The sequence below is a fragment of the Schistocerca cancellata genome, chromosome 3, assembly GCF_023864275.1.
Source record: "Schistocerca cancellata isolate TAMUIC-IGC-003103 chromosome 3, iqSchCanc2.1, whole genome shotgun sequence".
Lineage (NCBI taxonomy): Eukaryota > Metazoa > Arthropoda > Insecta > Orthoptera > Acrididae > Schistocerca > Schistocerca cancellata.
The window spans coordinates 287,992,649-288,015,104 of NC_064628.1; the positions used below are offsets into that span (position 1 = coordinate 287,992,649).

General features: G+C 40.6%; 1 protein-coding gene across 4 annotated transcripts in view; it reads right to left on the reverse strand.

Annotated features, from left to right (window-relative positions):
• The window catches only part of LOC126176699 (uncharacterized), a 120,045-nt gene that overhangs the window by 85,050 nt on the left and 12,539 nt on the right, over positions 1-22,456 (reverse strand). For 2 of the 4 annotated variants that reach the window (XM_049923862.1, XM_049923861.1), the window contains 3 exons: positions 17,843-17,979; positions 13,308-13,434; positions 11,925-12,040 (listed from right to left, as the gene is read on the reverse strand). The gene's annotated coding sequence lies outside the window, so the exon portion shown is untranslated. The remainder of the gene's footprint in view (positions 1-11,924; positions 12,041-13,307; positions 13,435-17,842; positions 17,980-22,456) is intronic. The other 2 variants (XM_049923864.1, XM_049923863.1) reach the window with 2 other exon arrangements.

Consider the following 22,456-nt stretch of genomic DNA (forward strand, 5'->3'; position numbering starts at 1 on the left):
GAATTAAAGTTCAGTGAGAAGAGGTAAAAACTTTGAGGTTTTCTAATTCTGTTAGTGACAGCAAAGGATGTGGAAGAGCAGTTCAATAGCATACAGCCTCCCAGCACAAATGCAAGCAGTCATGGCAGTGCAGGCAGAAATGCAGCTGGATGCCACTGCAGACTTGGCCAATTGGGTGCATGATGCACTGCCAAGAGTGCTCCATACCACAGCCACAGCAGCTTATGATGGCCCAGCCCCAGCAGTTTTTGCTCCACATTAATGCAAACCTTCAACACCTCCAAACTCAGACACTGATCTACACCACCTAGTCCAGAATCTGGACACCCATGGGACAGCACACAACATGCAAGCTGATCTGTTGGCACACTCATGGACAGAGGGCAGTTGGCACCATAGTGGTAGCCAATCCAGCAACCAGTGACCCGGTTCATGCAACCAGCACCAGCCATTCTAGTGGTATCCCACCAATGTCAGAGCAGCCACTGAATGGCTTTCACTAGTACCATGGCAGCTTCGGCAATAATGCGGTTAAGTGCCGGCTGTCCTGCATGCACCCAAATGCCAGCAGCAACCAGGTCTAGATGCATTTGGCTGCAGTGCTATACCAGAGTGTCTTTTCGTTGTGAGCTGGCACTTTCAAATACCTTGTTGACAAGGGTTCTGTTCTCTCAATATTACCATGAGCCATGCTGAGGAACCAAAGGATTGCCAAGGCACTGTCTCTTAATGCTGCCAACAATTTCTCCATAAAAACATATGGCACACATCACTGAAATTTGGACCTCAGTCTATGCTGCACATTCACATGGACTTTCACTGTAGCTGACATCAACCATCCAATCCTGGTTGTGGACTTCTTTGGCTACTACAAGCTGCTAGCTGATATCACAAAGGTCTACATGATCAATTTGACAACAAGTTTGAAGACAGAGAGTCAGCAACAACAGGCCACTTTCTTTAGCATTAAACTCATGAAGTTCCCATGTACAGTACACAGACATTGTGAAGAAATTTCTGGAACTTACTTGCCAGCCTAGTGCACAGGGAGATGTCAAACATTCAACAGCCTATCACATCATAACTGTGCCTGGCTCATCCTCTCTGTGCCATCTATGGTGACTCACGTCTGAGTAACATGTCATAACAAAGGCTGAGATTGAGACCATGCTGTGGCGGGGCACTGTTCAGCCATCAAGCAGCCTTTGGTCCTCTGCCCTGTTGTTCAAGGACAATTCATAGTGCCCATGTGGGGACTATCATGACTTAAATGCATGATTGGTGCCTGATTAATATCCTGTACTGCACTTTCAGTATGTTAGCTTCATTGATGGGCTCATTTATATTTTGCAAATTGACTGCATGAAGGCATTGATGCAGATTCCTGTCATGTCTGATGACATATGTAAAATGGCCATCATCAAGCCCTCTGGGCTTCTTGAGAGCATATACATGACATTCGGCCAAGACCTGGCTGTGCTTCTTAGATGGCATCTTGCAAGGCTTACTATGGTGTTTTGCATACTTTGATGACATAATGGTATTTTCAAAGTTGCACGAATTCCACCACTGACAACTGACAACCGTCTTCCAGTGCCTGAGTGAAGTAGGGATTATCAACAACTCCATGAAGTTAATATTCATCATACCTCAAACAGAATTTGTCGGCCATTTGATCACACATGTCATTACCAGAGAAGGTGCAGGTGACAGTGAATATGCCACATCTACAGTCACACAAGGAATTATGCCACTACTTTGGCTGATAAAGATTTATCAATGTCATCTGCCTAATGCCACCACTACACTAGGACCCTTGACAGCAGCTCTACATGGCCCCACTTCCAAAGAAACCTGTGACCTGGATGAACACACTGGAGGAATGCTTTACTGCAACCTCACAGGGCAAGACTACCCATTCGTCTGGTGTGCAACACTGAATTTTCCACGGTTTTGGATGCCAGCGAGACCGTCACAGGTGCAGTGCTTCAACAACGCATCAATGGCAGCTGGCAGCCCTCAGATTCTTCTAGTGTAAGCTATTGGATTTGCAATGTGCTCAGAGTGCTTATGATCATGAGATGCTTACAGTATTTGAGGTGATGAAATTATTTTGCCTGTCTCTGGAAGCCCATCCCCTCATTAGTTTTACCGACCATAAGCCACAACTCATGCATTTCAGAACAATCACAATAAGTCTTTGCTGCATCAGTTCTGGTCGTTGGAGTATGTGTCACAGTTCTCTGTGGACATCCACCACATTTCGGGAATAGATAGTATTATTGCTGACTAATTCTCCAATGCTTGTGCCATTGTCTCTACTCCTGTGAACAATGAGAATGTTGTCCAAGGTCAGGAGAGTGAAGAAAAATTGGGTAGCATCCACCATGACACCTCCAATGGCCTACAGCTCAAAGTAATCTCATTCTTGGCTTTACGCACAAGACTTGGTGTGACATTTCAAAAGGCACACAATGCTGTTCTTTCAGGAGAAATTCTGATGCAGTGCCTTTGAAAGTGTCCATGGAATATCACACCCAGACATCAACACCACTGTGTAACTTGTGGCTGTGTGTTTCAAGTGGCCAGGGCTACAGAAAGACTGCTGTCTGTGGACACACAATTCTACAGCCTGCCAGCATGCCTGAGTTGGAAGTCACACCCGTGCAGCTGTCAGTGCCTTCCCCAATAAGACGTGCTGCATTGCGCGTATCCGTGTTGACAACATGGGCCCACTTCACCCCATGAGCCCTCCTCCACCAGCTTTTCTGAACTGTGCAGATGGAAGTTATCCTTACGACACATTCTCCTCTCCTGAGATTATCTCAGCCTCAACTAAAGTCATCTTCTGTTCTCATACCATCAACCTGACAGTTTGCACCACCTCTGGTCTATCAGCTCCACCGAATTCATGTCCCCCCACCCTCATTGTGTGCCACTCTTCGCCAGTGCATTCACCAGTCATTTTTCTCCTTCTCTGCTCCTCTCTTTTCTTCCCATCTGCACCTCCCCTCCGCCACAACCTCCTGATACTGTACCTGGCAGCCTTATCCTGCCACTGCCTAGTCCCTGCAAGCTCTGCCAGATGGAGCACTCTTCTCTTCCTCCACCCATACCCTGCTACCCCTCCCCTTCCTTGCCCCACTCTGGAGTGCTGCTTTCATTCAATTTGACAGCTGCATTCTGGCTATAATGGCCGGAGATAATGATCATTTGTGTGCAAGATGTGTTTGCTTGCATGAACGTGCATATATTTATTTTCTGAAGATTGCTTCAGCTGAAAGCTCATGTATAAAAGTCTTTTTGTTGTACTACTGAACGTGTCCCATTTACGATGAGTAGCAATCTATCCTTTTCGTAGTATTGTTGATGTTATATCTTGAAGTTCTTCAAGTTGGAACGTCAAGATGTCAGATGAATTTGAGTTCCACTTTTCAATGGAAACAATTTCAGAAACTGGAAATTTCTGCTAGACAAATTATATTTGTTGGACCACACTGCAGAAAAATACCCAGAGCAAATGAAGTTTATAGATAGTGACATGGAAAATAATTGAACTGAGAAAGACAAACAACTAAAAAATCTCAGAAAATGTGATAAAAGTATTGTTCAAAAATAATAGAACAAATTGCGGACAGCCACTTGGAATACATGGAAGGTTGTAGCACTGTGGCTTGAATGTGGAAAAACTTGTATGACACATTTGAAAGAAAAAAATAACGCTTATTGGTTACTTCAACAAAAACAGTTACTGCAATTGAAGTTAAGTCCGGCAAAAAGTACAATGATTGTGCATTTCTTAGGATTTGACTAGTTGGCACAGGCTGTGTGGTGAACAGTTGCAGTAGCTAAAGAAACTGATGCTATGTCATCTTTTGTTGACAATACCTCAGGAATATGATAACATTGGAACTGTACTTGAGAAATTATCTACAGAAAATCTGAAGTTAAGCTTCATGAAAAGTATGTTTAGGGGTGAAAGTAAACACACAAAATCTAAGAAGAGAGCTACAGTAGAGTCAGGACAGAACATAATGATTAATATGTGCAGGAAAAGTTTATCTGGGAAAACTCAATGGAAAAACAAATTCACAAATATCGGCCAAAATGACGAGTTAAGTTCAGGCAGAAAAAAACAGCTTTGTTCTAAAAGTCATAACAGTGATTAATTTGGACACAAAAGAGCTAACTGTAATAAAAGAAACAAAAACAGAAAAAGTGCTACAAATTTAGTAAATTGTAAGAAAAGAATTTTCTGAGAGTTCAGATGCATGTTGTTTTGTGAGTGGTGCATTTAATGAAACTGTTTCCTGGTTTTTGGACCTTGCTGTGAGTGAACACTTTGTGAATGACTTAAAAGGTGTTGATACAGTGCAAACACTTGAAAGACAGGTAGTGTTTAACACTGCAAACACAGGAACTACTTTGAAGGCAATATAGTGCAATGAAACGAAAAAGAGCTTCCAAAATATGTGAATGGTATGAACATTGAAGATGTGAAGACAGCATAATTGTGCATCATCTATATGGAAAGGAAGCAAACAAGACTTTCACACAATCAGAAGAGGACTTGAGCACGATGTCCACTGGAGCTAGTACACAGTGACATTACTTTGAGTTACAGCACTGTGAGATGGACGTGAATATTTGTCAAATCAAATGAAAAGGTTCTTTAAACAAAGGAATCCATTATGAACTGACAATGACATAGGCATACACACCACAACAAAATCGAGCGAATGAATGCACGTATAGGAAAGAAGTGAGAATGTGCAGGTATCACTACTTACATGTCACTCATGCAGTGAGCCGGCTTTACTGCTGCACCCTTGCACTATGCTCATGGAAGAGGGTGTGGTGACAGTATGGTGATGGGAGTTGATAGAGTATGTTTGCCATATATATTTATTTTCCACAAATGAGTAAACGAAACAAATGTCAAATGCAATCTGTTTACAATGTCTATTACCTGGTGACCACAGAAAATGGTGTTTACACAGTAGTTTCATTTAAACACTGATCCTGGAAGGAATAACTCCTCTGTGATACAAGTGCATTATCCAGTCACATGGCAACAGGAGGACAGTGGACATGTGCCCAAAATGAAGCAAATTTTCTTTGTGACCTGTGGCGTGACATGCACTTTCCAGATAAGATGAAATGAAAACAAAAACAAGTCGATGCACCAAATAAACATCCACACACATTGGTGAGGAGCTTGCATTAAGCACGACTCACAAGGTCGATGGCTTGCAGAATCAGAATGGTACCATGCATCTGTATGGTACCATTTCTCAGCTTGCACTGCTCTGTTTCCTTCGCTCCCACATGCCACAGAATTGCCAGAATTTGGCAAATTTGCTCATCAGCGGATTCCAGGTGCTGCACACTTTGTGCTGGCTGCAATGGTAGTTCTGCCATTTACGCATTTCTGTGGTACAGCTGCCACAAAGATCACACAGATCCCCCCTTGGAGACCACAGCTCAGGAGCTGCGAGAAAGTGTGGGGATCCAGCCTGTGGCCAGCTTGTGTGACAGGTGTTTGGAATGTGCACACTTCATAATGATGCCTGCATGAGCAGAATAGTGACGAGTCTGTCAGCAGCGATTGGGCACTGGCACATCACATCTGACCTCGATGCTTCAACAGTGGAGGCACAGATACTACGTGAAGTGGCTGTACTTGTTCAAGTATGGAACTATGACAACCCAGCAATGGAGAGGGCTTGATGTGTGGACAATATTTCTAGTAAAATACTGAAACACTGTTATAAATTTGTTAGTCCCATCTTATGCAACATATACAATACATCCCTACAAGAAGGGATTGTCCCTGACAGACTAAAATTGACTGTAGTGATTCTTCTCTTTAAAAAAGGTGATAAAAGCATTGTTACAAACTATCGCACAATATCCCTATTAACTGCCTTCTCGATAATTCTTGAAAAACTCATGCACAGGAGGATTGTAGACCATCCTTCCACAGTATCTTAAGCAAAAATCAGTTTGGGTTTTGTGCTGGTCTTCGTACTGAACAGGCAATATTCTCTTTCAGCAACCAAGCTTTGGAAGCGAAAAAAAAAAAAAAAAAAAAAAAAAAAAAAAAAAAAAAAAAAAAAAAAAAAGGGTATCCAGTGGGTATTTTTTGTGATCTTACGAAAGCCTTTGACTGTAAACCACCAAATTCTTTTGAAAAAGGCAGAATACTATGGTTTAGGTGGTACTGTTGGCTTGTAGCTACAATCATATCTAAAGGATCGGAAGCAGTCTGTAATGCTAAATGGCTCTTCTGGAGAATCTGTCTCATCTGAATGGGGCACGATAACGTGTGATGTGCCTCAAGGCTCCGTTTTGGCCCCACTGGGCTCCGTTTTGGGCCCACTGCTTTTTCTCATCTTCATTAATGATCTTTATCTTTGTTCTGAGACAAACAGCAAATTTACCGTGTTTGCTGATGATACCACAATTCTAATTGACAATTTGATAGATCACAATCTTGAACAAACTACAAATACTGTTTTTAATGACATCTTAAATTGGTTCTCCTTACATGGTCTCTCACTCAATGCAAATAAAACTCTATGAGGTTCCATACATCACAAAGTAATCTCGATAAAAATTAACATAAAATGCAGAGATCAACCAATACAGAAAGTTGAAGATACAAAATTCCTGGGTGCTTATATAAACAGCAAATGTAATTGGTCAGTTCACATTCTTCATCTATGTAAAAAGCTTAGCTCGGCAACATTTGCATTATGGGTAATTTCTTCAGTGGCTGAAGTTGACACCATTAAGGTTGCCTACTATGGCTACTTCCACTCATTGATGTCATACGCTACCATATTCTGCGGGAACCAACCACTTGCAAAAAAAGTTTTCACCGTAAAAAAAAAAAAAAAAAAAAAAAAAAAAAAAAAAAAAAAAAACAATTAGAATAATGTGGGTCCATCAAAGACACTCTTGCAGGCACTTGTTTCGGAAGATAGGTATCCTAACAACTGCCGCACAGTATATTTTTTCCTTGCCTTACTTTTGTGTGAAAAAATTATTCTATCTGCCAAGACAACAGTAAATTCCATGGCTATAACACCAGATACAAAAACAATCTACATTTTGAAATGAAATACCTTACTCTGGTACAAAAAGGAGTTTACTACTCCAGCATTAAGCTCTTCAATGATCTCCCACCACATATCAAATGTGTTCATACAGAACTGCCAAAATGTAAACAAGTTCTCAAAGATTACCTGACAGAGAAATCTTTTTATACTGTGGATGAATATTTGAAGAAAATGTATACCATCACTAAGCTTATTGTGTCTAGAAGTAGTTCAATTGATTTTATTGTGCATTTGAGCATTATCACACTTTTTGTAACAACAGGTTGGCTGTACCTGTATTTACTCTTGTAGGCCTAATATCTGATTTAACTTTGTGCTCTTATTTTTAACCTTTGTTTGAAACTCCTTTTTCTGTTAAATGGTTGTTATGTTATCTAGCTGACATTGTATCTGTTGCTTTATTTATAGTATGCCTTACTTAAACTATGTACAATTTGGCATTGAATTACCCTTGTATTTATTGTAAGTTTAAATTGAAACCTGTACAATTTGACACGTTCCATATCCTTGTGATTGACTCACTAACTACATCTACGAACATGAAATAAATAAATAACACAAATGATGTGGAAGTTGATGCAGCTTTGATGCGCGACATGACAGACGCACAGGGATACAAACAGCAGTCCAAAAGCCGTGACAGATAAGCAGCTAGTTATGTAGGAGGTGACATCTGAGTCTCGACTGGAGACAATTTGCTGATGTGGTTGCCCACTGGAGACAGGGTCTCTACAGCAGGCGATGGCTAGGGTGCCAGATTTTAACCTATTCAGTGGCTGGGGCACATTTGGGCTGCATCCCATAGTGGGACGTGTGTTAATGATGCAGCAAGGGTGTTTGAAGCAGACACAGTGCTGGCGTGTGTGACATAGCCCACTGGCGGCTATTGTGGGGGTGACCCTGGCACCTGTGGTGGCCACAGATGGGCTGCTGTGCCAGCTGGGTGGGTGAAATGATGTGAGGCTGAGGAGCATGTGGGGGTGTGATGATAGCCTGGCAGTCATGGGTTCGGTCTCTGCCTGACTGATGGCAGAGGAAGCATTGTCCTTTGACGGGACTTCCACTAGGATGAAGGAGTGAATAGCAGTCTGAGTGGTCAGGACTTGGGTGATGGAGACTTTGGTCAGCTTGCTGTTACATTCAGTGTCAAGTGTTCTCTTGCTCATGATGATCACACAATGTAGCCCTGAGTAGGGTAGCCAAAGTGGTGGCTGTTACATGTAAGTATGCAATATCATGCATGTACAGCACTTAGACTGGCATGTACAAATACTTTGATGGTGCCATGCCACATTGATGCATTGGTGCACGTGTTCGAGGCCAGCCATGTATGTGTGTGTGTGTGTGTGTGTGTGTGTGTGTGTGTGTGTGTGTGTATGTGTGTGTGTGCACAGACATTCTTGCAGTGGTGGGGTTGAGGCACCATGAGGCTGTGGTACTTTCTCCACAATATCACCAGGGGTGGTGAGAGGTTGTCCGTATACAAGGTTGGCAGGTGAGGTACTGATCTTTTGTTTTGTGTTACTCACAGGCCAAGGGGTACCAGTGGGACTGCTCCCATCCAAGTGGTGTCGTGGTAAGTTAGGGAGGCTTTCAGTGCTCAATGGAGCTACTTGACCACGCTGTTAGACACCAGATAGTAGCTAGTCTTCTTGTGTAACTGCATGCCACACAGTCGGATGATATGTGTGAACAGTGCGCACTCAGACTGGTGGCTGCTGTCTGTTATGATATGACTGGGACAGCTGAAGCATCCCCCGCAGATGCTGACAAAGGTGGTGGCAGTGATCTCAGTGGTGATGTCCACTACGGACATTGCCTTCGGCCGGTGAGTTAAGTGGTCCACCATCATTAGCAAGTAATACTTGCCATGGGGATCTGGATCTTGCCCTCCATCACCAGCTTTTCTGAGCTGTGCAGATGGGATTTATCCTTACAACACATTCTCCTCTCCTAAAATTACCCAGCCTCAACTATGGTCATCTACTGTTCCCACACAATCCACCCAACAGTTTCCATCTCTCTGTCCTATCATCTTCTCCCAATGCATGTCCCCTCCTGTTTCTACACCTGGCAGCCTTGTCCTGCCACCATCTAGTCCCTGCAAGTTCCACACGACAGCATTCTTTTCTCTCCCCATCCACACCCTGCTATCCCTGCCCCTTCCCTGACCCACTCCAGATTTCTGCTTTCATTCAACATGACAGTTGTATTCTGGCTGAAGCAGTCAGAGACAGCAGTCATGTGTGTGGGAGGTGAGCTTGCTTGTGTGAATATGTGTGTGTGTGTTTTCTTTTCTGAAGAAGGCTTTGACTAAAAGCTCTGGTGTAACAATCTTTTCATTGTGCCTGGCTGCTACTGAATGTGTCATCTTTATGGTGAGTAGCAATCTACCTTTTCCATAGTTGTTGACATTCTAACCTGGACTTTTCATCACAAGATATAACTTCAGTTTTATTATATGACTTTGTATCAGTTGTTATAAACTGTTATCTTTCTGACAGGGAATCATAAAGCCAGTCACACAGCTATGACAATATTGCATATGCACCATTTTGATTAGAAGCTGCCTGTGAGGGATGGTGTCAAAAGTCTTCTGGAAATCTTGAAATACAGAATCAACTTAGATTTCTTGATGAGAGCACTCATTACTTTATGTGAATAAAGAACCAGTTGTGTTTCACAAGAATGATGTTTTCTGAATCCATGTTCCTTATTTGTCAATAGATTATTTTCTTCAATGCATATTATAATGTTGGAACACAGTATATGTTCCAAATCCTACTAGAAATTGATATTAATTATATAAGTCTATTATTCAGTGAATTATTTCTATTTCCTTTCTTGTGTGTTGGTGTGAGCTGTGTAACTTTCCAGTGTTTAGATAGTGAATGGTTGTTTAATGGTTGTTAAAAATTAAGCTATTTAATCAGCATACTGAGAAAAGAACATAATTTGTGCACAATATGGACCAGAAGACTTGCCAGTGATACTGTCACTGGTAGCATTTCCATTGCTATCACACAGCAAATACATTCATTACATCCTGTCACTTATATACCTTATATACAACCAGAATCTCTTCAGATTTGCTGCCAGATTTTGAGATGGAGTTTCATTATGGTAACTATTAAAAACATCTCACACTGAATTCTACACTGGGTCTGGAGCACCACCAGTGTTGTTTTAAACCTGGTAAGCTTTTTCCTTGCTTCTTCAACTACGTCCTGACATGTTTTGTGTACCATGGGGTCTGTTACGTCTTAGTAATTTAACTGGTATAAAACTCTCAGTATCCACCAACACTATTTGTTTCTGATAGCTGGAAGGTTGGAGGAATGGGCAGAGTAGAAAAGTTTTAATTTTTCATATGTGAAGGCTGTGTGTGTCCCATTGCCACATCTTAGGGACTTGAACGCACAGTCCCAGAACACACAAAATATTTTATGTACATTAGTCATAGTATGTGGCCATGGTGGTCTACCTTGCTTATTACCTGTACAAACCACAAACAGATATATGGGAACATGCCCAGAATATTCATACTAAATAGGCTCCATACACCTGATAATTGTGGATTACACACATTGTAAAAAATGAATTGAACATTTAACAGACAGACCAGTTGTATTGATACAAGTTGTAACTATGAGAGACATTATAAGGAGCTTCAGCCAAATGGAAATACTACTTACATAGCGAATGATGTCATTTACTTCTGTCAAGCAGACTTTTTTCCCAAAGAATATTTAATTCAGAAATATTTAATTTCCAAATAGCGTATTGCCTTTCATGGACTATTTTGTCTTTTAGAAAGAAGATTCGGTTTTCCTTGCTGAGGAGCAAATTCACAATGGCAGTGTTGTCAGGATTTATTTGTTCCTACAAAATGAAATTTTGTTTTCAAGAAGAATATCTATTTATTTTAAGAATAGAAATTTACTTCTTTTAAGAAAGAAGAATACGCTTATTTGCAAATTTGAATTACAAAGACAAAGAAAGGAAGCTATCCCTTTACCTTATTAATAATAGTACATGGGGAATAAATTGAATCTAAGTGCTCCACATTCCAGAGCCTTCAGGCAATCTTGGTTTGGTAATGTGTGTGTAGTGTGTAGGTCTGAAAGACACTCATATTCAAAAAGTTTGTGAATGTGGGGAAATGGGCAAGTGTACCAACCATCCAAGGAGGCATGCTGGGAACACAATGTGTTGTTCCACTGCAGGCTGTCATAGTGATATTGACTCAGAGAGACATCAGAAGAGGATCTGCTGGCAGTTCAAAATAATTTACACATGGCTTCATTCCTTGGCAAGAGGACCCTCCTGTCTGTCATACCTATGGTATGCAAACCAGTGTATGCCAAGACTAAGAGCATTTCATATTTTGACTGGTTTGGTTTTAGACCATAAGTTTTGGCCAAAGGTTCAATGGATACAGTAGTTTATGAAATGATTTTCAGCAATGGCATGTACTTCTCACTTAATAATTGCACACATAAGATCATAATGTTCTTCCTGCTCAAGATCATAGTGTTTCACCTGCTCAAGAAGATGTACATATGTTTCACAACCTGTTTTGAAGTAGTCTTGAAAAGGACTTCTGTTACTGTAACAACACATTTTCATAAACAAAAATTAGACATATAATGGGGACCCAAGGGTATCTAGAATTACTTTCCAGCAAATTAAGGGGCATTAGTGATTGTTTCTCCGGTTAAATGCCTCTACTGAAAACTCCTGCATGATCCCATGTGGAAAGAAGCTGCACTGTAAATATCTAAGGATTTACTCCTCTACCTTGATAATGCTCTTAGTCACAAACATTGAGTGTCGGAAAGGTTTTTGGCCAAAGGAAACAGTATTGCACCCACCCTCTTCACTGGATCTGGCTCCTTGTGACTTTTCCCTGTTCCCTAGAATAGAAAGGGAACTAAAAGGAAGTGTTTTCATGATACATAAGACATGAAACAAAAAAAACTGAGCATATGAAACAGCATTTATTATGTAGAATAGCAATGAAAATAGGCCATAAGGTGAACTGTAAATATAAAGCTGCAAATTGTGTTTCTGAGTTCTTTGGAATTTTAGCACAAACAATACTGGATCCCATTACTTTCTTTGGTTGAACCCATGCTCTGTTAATTGCATCATCACTTGCTGCAGTTGTAGACAGTCTTGCTGATGACACAGTCCCGGAGAAGTAGTAATGCAGAGCCTGGTATTTTGAAGTCCATCCCATTTACTAGGCTATATTTAGCCAGCATAAGCATAAACCATACTAAGCAATATAGTGATAGTTTACTGTTAGTGCAACACACATATCAAGTTTTCTTTTGTTTATACCTTGGCTCATTCCAAATCCCTGGAGGCTCTCCTTCTACAGAAAAGAATGAATGAATATCTTGTAATCAGGCAATGCTTGTCATGAGTTAAGTTTTCCATCTCTTAAATGTGTATGATACTAGTGTTCATCACATATATCTCTAACGGCGTGAGTCTGACCAATGTAGGATTTCCCACGGTAGCCTAGAATCTCAAAGGTTTCCGTCTGAGAGCCAGTGTGTCTGTAACCAAGCCCCATGTGTGCTACTTGTCAAAACCACCTCAACCACAGAAGATGATGCTAAAAGAGAACTAAGAAGCCATTACCTTGTGTTTTCAGAATCTTCAGCTCATCTGACAGCCTGTTTTCAATGCCCCATACTAAGTATACTGTTACCAAGATAATGGGATTAATGGTTGTTAGCACTTGTGGACTCATATTAACATTCTGATGGAGTTTTCCACCAAAAATTGATATCATCACCTGATGATGACAAGCAGATGCTTTGTCAGAATAATATAGAGTTTTGAGTTAAACCAACTGATGTAATACCTGAGAGGCTCAACAACATTTGTTATGTTGGGAAAGTTTAAAAAAATACAAACAAATAAATACTTATATATGCCATAAACTCTTGCCACACACAAATTGAGGAATTCATTCAGTAAAACTGGAAATTAAACTGGTGAGTGCATTAAAAATGAACAACAATGGTTTGTGTATGTTTAAAACAGAAGCATTGTAGCATGTATGAATTGCATTAAAATAAAGATTATACTCATGTTGAGAAAAAAAACCCTGTTTATAAAATACCAAAATGTAAAGAGGCAGTTGTAAATTGAAAGGTCTCCCCTTACCAATTTCAAATGCCATATAACTCCCATAGTCCAAGACTGTGGAAATACATTATGACTGCCAAGATTGTTCTGAGTATGGTGTCTGACTCCGAGAAACTTCCCATTCTTGTTGTTTTTGAAGTAAACTCTGAAAACACACAATGTTTATATCTAAGGAAGAGAGTAGAAGATATTTTGAGGACTTAAGTGCTAACAATATAACCTCCTCTTAAAAACAATTTATACTGATAGCCAAAACATTATGACATTGCCCACTGCAAGGTTGGATGCTGCCTGGTGGAGTTATAGGCTCCTTTTAAACACAATTTACACTGATAGGCCACATGGAAGAATCCTGGAAATACTAGAAGGTATCAGATAGATTATATAATGGTAAGACAGAGATTTAGGAACCAGGTATTAAATTGTAAGACATTACCAGGGGCAGATGTGGACTCTGACCACAATCATTTGGTTATGAGCTGTAGATTAAAACTGAAGAAACTGCAAAAAGGTGGGAATTTAAGGAGATGGAATCTGGACAAACTGATTAAACCAGAGGTTGTACAGAGTTCCAGGGAGAGCATAAGGGAACAATTGACAAGAATGGGGGAAAGAAATACAGTAGAAGAAGAATGAGTACCTCTGATGGATGAAGTAGAGAAGGCAGCAGAGGATGAAGTAGGTAAAAAGACGTGGGCTAGTAGAAATCCTTGGGTAACAGAAGCAATATTGAATTTAATTGATGAAAGGAGAAAATATAAAAATGCAGTAAATGAAGCAGGCAAAAAGGAATACAAACGTCTCAAAAATGAGATCGACAGGATGTGCAAAACTGCTAAGCAGGGATGGCTAGAGGACAAATGTAAGAATGTAGAGGCTTATCTCACTAGGGGTAAGATAGATACTGCCTACAGGAAAATTAAAGAGACCTTTGGAGAAAACAGAACCACTTGTATGAATATCAAGAGCTCAGATGGAAACCCAGTTCTAAGCAAAGAAGGGAAAGCAGAAAGGTGGAAGGAGTGTATTGAGGGTCTATACAAGGACGACGTACTTGAGGACAATAGTCTGGAAATGGAAGAGAATGTAGATGAAGACAAAATGGAAGGTACAATACTGCGTGAAGAGTTTGACAGACCACTGAAAGACCTGAGTCAAAACAAGGCCCCGGGAGTAGACAACATTCCATTAGAACTACTGATGACCTTGGGAGAGCCAGTCCTGACAAAACTCTACCATATTGTGAGCAAGATGTATGAGACAGGCGAAATACCCTCAGACTTCAAGAAGAATATAATAATTCCAATCCCAAAGAAAGCAGGTGTTGACAGATGTGAAAATTAACGAACAATCAGTTTAATAAGCCACAGCTGCAAAAAATTAATGTGAATTCTTTACAGACAAATGGAAAAACTAGTAGAAGCCAACATTGGGGAAGATCAGTTTGGATTCCGTAGAAATATTGGAACACGTGAGGCAATACTGACCTTGCAACTTACCTTAGGAGAAAGATTAAGGAACGGCAAACCTACATTTCTAGCATTTGTAGACTTAGAGAAAGCTTTTGGCAATGTTGACTGGAATACTCTCTTTCAAATTCTAAAGGTGGCAGGGGTAAAATACAGGGAGTGAAAGGCTATTTACAATTTGTACAGAAACCAGATGGCAGTTATAAGAGTCGAGGGACACAAAAGGGAAGCAGCGGTTGGGAAGGGAGTGAGACAGTGTTGTAGCCTCTCCCCGATGTTATTCAATCTGTATATTGAGCAAGCAGTAAAGGAAACAAAAGAAAAATTCGGAGTAGGTATTATAATCCATGGAGCAGAAATAAAAACTTTGAGGTTCGCCGATAACATTGTAATTCTGTCAGAAACAGCAAAGGTCTTGGAAGAGCAGTTGAACGGAATGGTCAGTGTCTTGAAAGGAGGGTATAAGATGAACATCAACAAAAGCAAAACGAGGATAATGGAATGCAGTCGAATTAAGTTGGGTGATGCTGAGGGAATTAGATTAGGAAATGAGACACTTAAAGTAGTAAAGGAGTTTTGCTATTTGGGGAGCAAAATAACTAATGATGGTCGAAATAGAGAGGATATAAAATGTAGACTGACAATGGCAAGAAAAGCGTTTCTGAAGAAGAGAAATTTGTTAACATCGAGTATAGATTTAAGTGTCAGGAAGTCGTTTCTGAAAGTATTTGTATGGAGTGTAGCCACGTATGGAAATGAAACATGGACGATAAATAGTTTGGACAAGAAAAGAATAGAAGCTTTCGAAATATGGTGCTACAGAAGAATGCTGAAGATTAGATGGGTAGATCACATAACTAATGAGGAGGTGTTGAATAGAATTGGGGAGAAGAGAAGTTTGTGGCACAACTTGACGAGAAGAAGGGACCGGTTGGTAGGACATGTTCTGAGGCATCAAGGGATCATGAATTTAGCATTGGAGTGCAGTGTAGAGGGTAAAAATCATAGAGGGAGACCAAGAGATGAATACACTAAGCAGATTCAGAAGGACGTGGGTTGCAGTAAGTACAGGGAGATGAAGAAGCTTGCACAGGATAGAGTAGCATGGAGAGCTGCATCAAACCAATCTCAGGACTGATGACCACAACAACAACAGGCCAAAACATTATGACCATTGCTCACCACAGCGTCGGATGCTGCCTGGTGATGTTGCAGGCACATGATGCGCTACGAAAAGTATGTAAGTGGAGCAGAGATAGATGGGGATGACCCTAGCAAAGCTGTGGGCTGAAAATGAGGAAATCCATTGAGGTAAGTGATTTTGTCAAAGAACAGATTATTATTATGCAAAGCCTGTGAGCAAAAATCTCAAAAGCAGTGAAGCTGATCAAATGCTCACACGCTGCTGTCGTGAGCTTCTACAGAAAGAGGTAGAAGGACAGTGAAACCAGCACTAGGTGCTATATGGTTGGATGTCCACGACTCTTCACAGAATGTGGGGTTGTCTGCTCTGTAAAGTAGGATAGGATCTGTGGCATCTCTGCTGTAAGGCCACACTGCTGGTGCACGTACAACTGTTTTCGGAACACACAGTTCATCATGCATTGTTGAAAGCTCTGCAGTAGACTACCCTATATTTTCACATGTTGACACAATGGCATTGTCAGTGACGATTGCAATGGTCATGGGACCACTGGGATTTGACCGTCGATCAATGGAAATGTTTTGGCTCTTTGGGTGAATCACATTTTTGCTACACTAGGTCACTGGTTATCTCCACAAATGCTGTCACTGAGGGGAATGGCAGTTCAAAACATGCAGTGTGCCGTGGATGCAGGCTGCTTGGAGCAGTATTATGCTATGGGAGACATTCTCCGACATGGCAGGGGCCTGTGGCAGTAATCAAAGACACACTGATAGCTGCGAACCATGTGCATTCCCTCATGCATGATGTCTTTCCCAATGGTGATGTCATCTTTCAGCAGAATAACTGTCCATGTCTCAGAGTCAGAACCAGGCTACAGTGGTTTAAGGAGCATCATAGTGAACTCACATTGATGTCTCGGCGACCAAGTTCACCTGAAGTAAATCCTATGGAACCTATCTGGGTCGCAATCGGGCACCATCACCACATATGCAAATAAATGACCCATTATTTACACAAATTACGTGACCTGTGCATAAAAATCTAATGTCACATACCTCCACAAACCTAGCAAAACACTGTTGGCTCTGTGATAAATAAAATCAGTGATGTATTTCGTTCCAAAGACAGACAAACAAGCCACTAAGCAGGTGGTCATAATGTTTTGGCTCATGGTGTACATACAATTTCATTTACTGTTTACCTGTATGCTTCCAAAACATTAAAGATAATTAGTTACACTACTTAAAACTTACTTATGAGAGTCAATGTGTGACTGCATGATTTGCACATTCATATGAAAATTTCTGAATTATAACCAACATTTTTTTATCACTGTTGACCTGAGTACCCTTTTTGTCTTTTCTCAAAATTTTGGTTGAGCAGGATCGTTTTGTTGTTAAAAGGTAGAGATTATGTGCTGAACTCTGTCAGATCTGTACAAAAGATTTATGATATTTCAAACTTCTTCTGTTCTCTAAGTAACAGTTATTTGCAAGAGCTTCAGAATGACGTAAGCTGGAACATCCAACATTTCAGAATCATTGCAATATACCATACGACATTATGATTCATAGAAGGTGGGATCTGAGGAGATAAGCTAGGGGATGTAATCAGAACATGCTATGGTCTGAAAAAATGGGGAAGATGAAGCAGTGTTTGGATTGATTGAGATTGCAAAGAAACTGAGAATGGTGATATATAGACAAAATAAAAAGTGGCATAACATGAGGTAGTAGCTTGTGAAAATTACAGGGTGAAATGAACACAATGATAGCAATGATATTGTGGAAGAGTGACTACTACACGGCAAAGTGTAAAGAAGTGGGAAGCACACAAAGTATGAAATAGGAAAAAAACATGAAACTCTTCATCAGTATGTGGCTAGCAGTTTATTCATTTTGACAAATGTATAACTAAATCACTGTGCTCTGTAGTACCTCTCGAAGTGTTGATAGGCGCGTCAAAAGTGGTCGCTTCAATTCCCAGTTTTCACTTCCTTCTGGAACACTATCTTGTACTATAGTTGGTGCACTTTCCTGCAGTCTCCTATTCAGCAGTTTTACTGAGACATTTCCTTGAAATGAAAAATATAAACATACACAAATATTTTTGTTTATAGTGTCCCCAGATAAGAAGAATCAATAATATCATAGTATTGTGGAAAAGTCAGGAATTTTGCCAAGGAACACTATGAACTGGGCATGTATCATACTAAAGAACAGAATATAATAGAGGGAAACATTCCAAATGGGAAAAATATATCTAAAAACAAAGATGATGTAACTTACCAAACGAAAGTGTTGGCATGTTGATAGACACACAAACAAACACAAACACATACACAAAATTCAAGCTTTCGCAACCAACGGTTGCTTCATCAGGAAAGAGAGAAGGAGAGGGAAAGACGAAAGGATGTGGGTTTTAAGGGAGAGGGTAAGGAGTCATTCCAATCCCGGGAGCGGGAAGACTTACCTTAGGGGGAAAAAAGGGCAGGTATACACTCGCGCACACACACACATATCCATCCGCACATATACAGACACAAGCAGACATTTGTAAAGGCAAAGAGTTTGGCCCAATTGTGAAACAATTTAAAAATGAATATTTCTTGAACTACCTTGATAATGACAACAACTTTTGTAAGAGACAGAAAAGCCATCAAACCTACTACAGAATAGAAAATAATATGTAGTTTAATGAAACTTCAAAATCTGTACATTTAAAAAAGGAATGTCCTCTTGAAAAATTATTGCTGCTGATAAAATAAACCAGAAATTTCAACTAAATTTATGACCAGCATTTTATTTACGACAAGGAAGGTCCATTTTACTATGAATCACACAGAACCTGGAGAAGACAACTACGAGGGCCGTTCAGAAAGTAACCTCCGGTTGATTTAAAAAAATACACCAAGTTAAATAAAAATATTTTAATATATACATCTTACAACTACATCTTTGCACTATTTTTCTACATAGTCTCCATAGTGATTGAGGCACTTATCGTATCTCTTCACAAGCTTTGAAATTCCTTCTGCATAAAAATCACCCGCTTGTGCCTGGAGTCAGCCTGTGACCGCATCTTTGAGCTTTTCGTCGTCATCAAACCGCTGTGACCCGAGCCATTTCTTCAAATGCATGAAGAGGTGATAATCACTTGGCGCCAGGTCTGGGCTGTAAGGTGGATGGTTGATAACGTCCCACTTGAAGGACTCAAGAAAGGCCGTTGTTCTGCGAGCAGAGTGAGGACGGGCGTTATCGTGCAAAAAAACGATACCGGAAGTCAGCATACCACGGCGTTTGTTCTGTATAGCCCGTCGTAACTTTTTTATTGTTTCACAGTACACGTCTTGATTAATGGTTGTACCACGTTCCATGAATTCAACCAACAACACCCCTTTGGCATCCCAAAACACCGTTGCCATCAGTTTTCTGGCAGAAAAATCTTGCGAGGCTTTTCTTGGTTTGGTAGGCGAATTTGAATGTGCCCACATCTTTGATTGTTCTTGTGTCTCAGGGTTCACGTACTTAATCCAGGTTTCGTCACCGGTCACGATTCTGTTTAACAATGGTTCTCCTTCGTCCTCATAATGTGACAGAAAGTCTAATGCAGAGGCCATTCTTTGAGTTTTATGGTGGTCAGTAAGAATTTTGGGCACCCATCGTGCACAGAACTTACGGTAACCCAATCTTGCTGTCACTATCTCGTACAAGAGAGTCTTAGAAATCTGTGGAAAACCAGTAGACAACTCCGACATTGAGAAACGTCGATTTTCACGAACTTTTGCATCAACTGTCTGAACGAGTTCGTCAGTCACCAATGATGGTCTACCACTCCTCTCTTCATCATGAACGTTTTCTCGTCCACTTTTAAATAAACGTACCCATTCACGGACAACTCCTTCACTCATAACTCTTGGTCCATACGCGGCACAAAGCTCACGATGAATAGCTGCTGCAGAATATCCTTTGGCTGTAAAAAACCTTATGACAGCACGCACTTCACATTTGGCGGGGTTTTCTATTGCAGCACACATTTCAAACTGCCACAAAAACTAAACTAGCGCAGGTACGACGTTCACTCGACCACGGCTTGATGCCGACTGACCTGTTGAGTGCGTGAACGCACAGATGGCGTCGCTACTCCCCCCACAACCCGCACTGTGACCGATCGGAGGTTACTTTCTGAACCGCCCTCGTATATAGTTTCATCAGCTAGCAGCACACTGATAACTAATATAAGTATCCTGAACTTCCTTTCTGTGTAAAGTATCAACATGCCATGAAATTTCCTGGCAGATTAATACTGTGTGCTCACCAAGACTTCAATTTGGGACCTTTGCCTTTCGTGAGCAAGGGTGCTACTGACAGAGCTACCCAAGGATGACTCACAACCCATCCTCACAGTTTTACTTCCACCAATACCTCATCTCCTACTTTTCAAACTCCACAGCACCTCTCCTGTAAAACTTGCAAGACTCTGAAAAGAAAGGATATTGTGGAGACATGGCTTAGCCACAGGGATATTGTAGAGACATGACTTAGTCACAGCCTGGGGGATGTTTGCAGAATGGAATTTTCACTCTTCAGTGGAGTGTGTGCTGATATAAAACTTCCTAGCAGATTAAAACTGTGTGGCAGACTGAGACTTGAACTTGGGACCTTTGCGTTTCATGGGAAAATGCTCTACCAACTGAGCTACCCAAGCATGACTCACAACCTGTCCTCATACACTCTGCTGCAGAATGAAAATTTCATTCTGGAAACATCCCCTAGCACGTGGCTAAGCCCTGTCTCCACCATATTCTTACTTCCAGGAGTGCTAGTATTGTAAGTTTTGCAGGAGAGCTTCTGTGAAGTTTGCAAGGTAGGAGATGAGGTGCTGGGGAAAGTAAAGTTGTGACAATGGGTTGAGAGTGATTCTTGGGTGGCACAGTTGGTAGAGCACTTGCCTGAAAAACATGAATGTCATGATTTTGAATCTCCTTACAGCACACAGTTTTAATCTGCCAGGAAGTTTCATAGCAGCATACACTCCACTGCAGAGTGACAAATTCATTCTGGATCAACATGCTATGTGTGGATGAGCAGTGCCCTGTTGAAAAATGACACCATGATACTGTTGCATGAGAGATAACACAAGAAGCTATAGCTGATTGCTCCCCACACTATAATGACAGGAGTAACACTGCTGTGCTTCTCCTGAACTTTGGAAGGAGAGGACCTCTCCCTTGGTCACCTCCATAATCAATAATGATGGTTACCTGGGGTAGTGGAGAATCAGATTATTGTTGTACACAATGTGATACCATTCATCAGCAATTCATGCTTTTCAATCGTGGCACCATTCCAAATGCAGCCATTTGTATTGTGGTTTTAATAGCTGCCTAAACATGGGGTGATAATTCCATAGTCTGGCTGCTGTTAGTCTCTCACCATAGCTGTGGGAAACAGAATATTACAGGGAGACCTCAAATGGTAGATGCAGAGAGGAAGAGGTTAAAATGAATTTTGGTGGTTGGACAGGGGTGACCAAAAGCTTAACAATGAGTATGCATGCCCTCACGCAGTCCAACTTTGGGTCTCTGTCACATCTGAGAGCTGCACAAATAGAAATTGCGAGATTTGACCAGCCAGCCAAATAGAGACCCACAACGAGGCCCCTTTCAAACTCTGTCAGTTGCTGATAACATTTTCTCATATGAGTATGCATCATCTTTGTCTCCTTCATAGTGATTGGTCAAAAGGACACAGTAAATATCCCCTGTATGCCTTACCAGGCCTTTTAACAACACTAAACATGCATACTAACAACCATAATGCTGTCTGTTTTCCATTCTACACATCACAGTGAATTGCAACTCTAATCAGTCATATATCCACCACTGGTGTACTGGTGTACATGTGTTCAAAGTTACAATGACATCTGACCATTTATTCTGGATGCTTCATTGTCTTTTGGCAGGTGGTATAGTACTCTTTAAAGTTAAATATACATTCTGAAATTTCATCACAATTTTATTCTATGTACCTCTTGTTACAGGTATTTCTGTTCCTAAACAGAATAAAATTATGTTCACAGTATAGATGCCTTTGCATGCAACATTCCTTTAAACATCTCAGAAAATTAATTCTTGGATTGGAGACTGACAAATGCAATTAATTATAATTACCTTAAATTGTAATAAAATTTTCACATTTTTGTGACAATATGGACTATGAATATGTGAAATTGATGTGCTAATAGTACTGATCACTTCAAGTCTGTGGACCATTCAGTTCACAAATTTAGTCTACTTCTGAAACATTCTATCAATTTAGGTCTTCAGCTTAAGATCTCTTTTGCACCCTGTGTCCCCCTTTGCATTTCATAAATGTGTGGGAGAATCTACTCACTGACATTTTGCAATGGGGCACATCTATTTTTATAGTTTCTCCACTCCTTCACATTAAAAATTATGTTTAATACTAGTCCATGCAAGGAAACCTATGAGAACTTTGTAGTAGATACTTACTAATCTACAACTTTTGGTTCATAATGAATTCCACTTC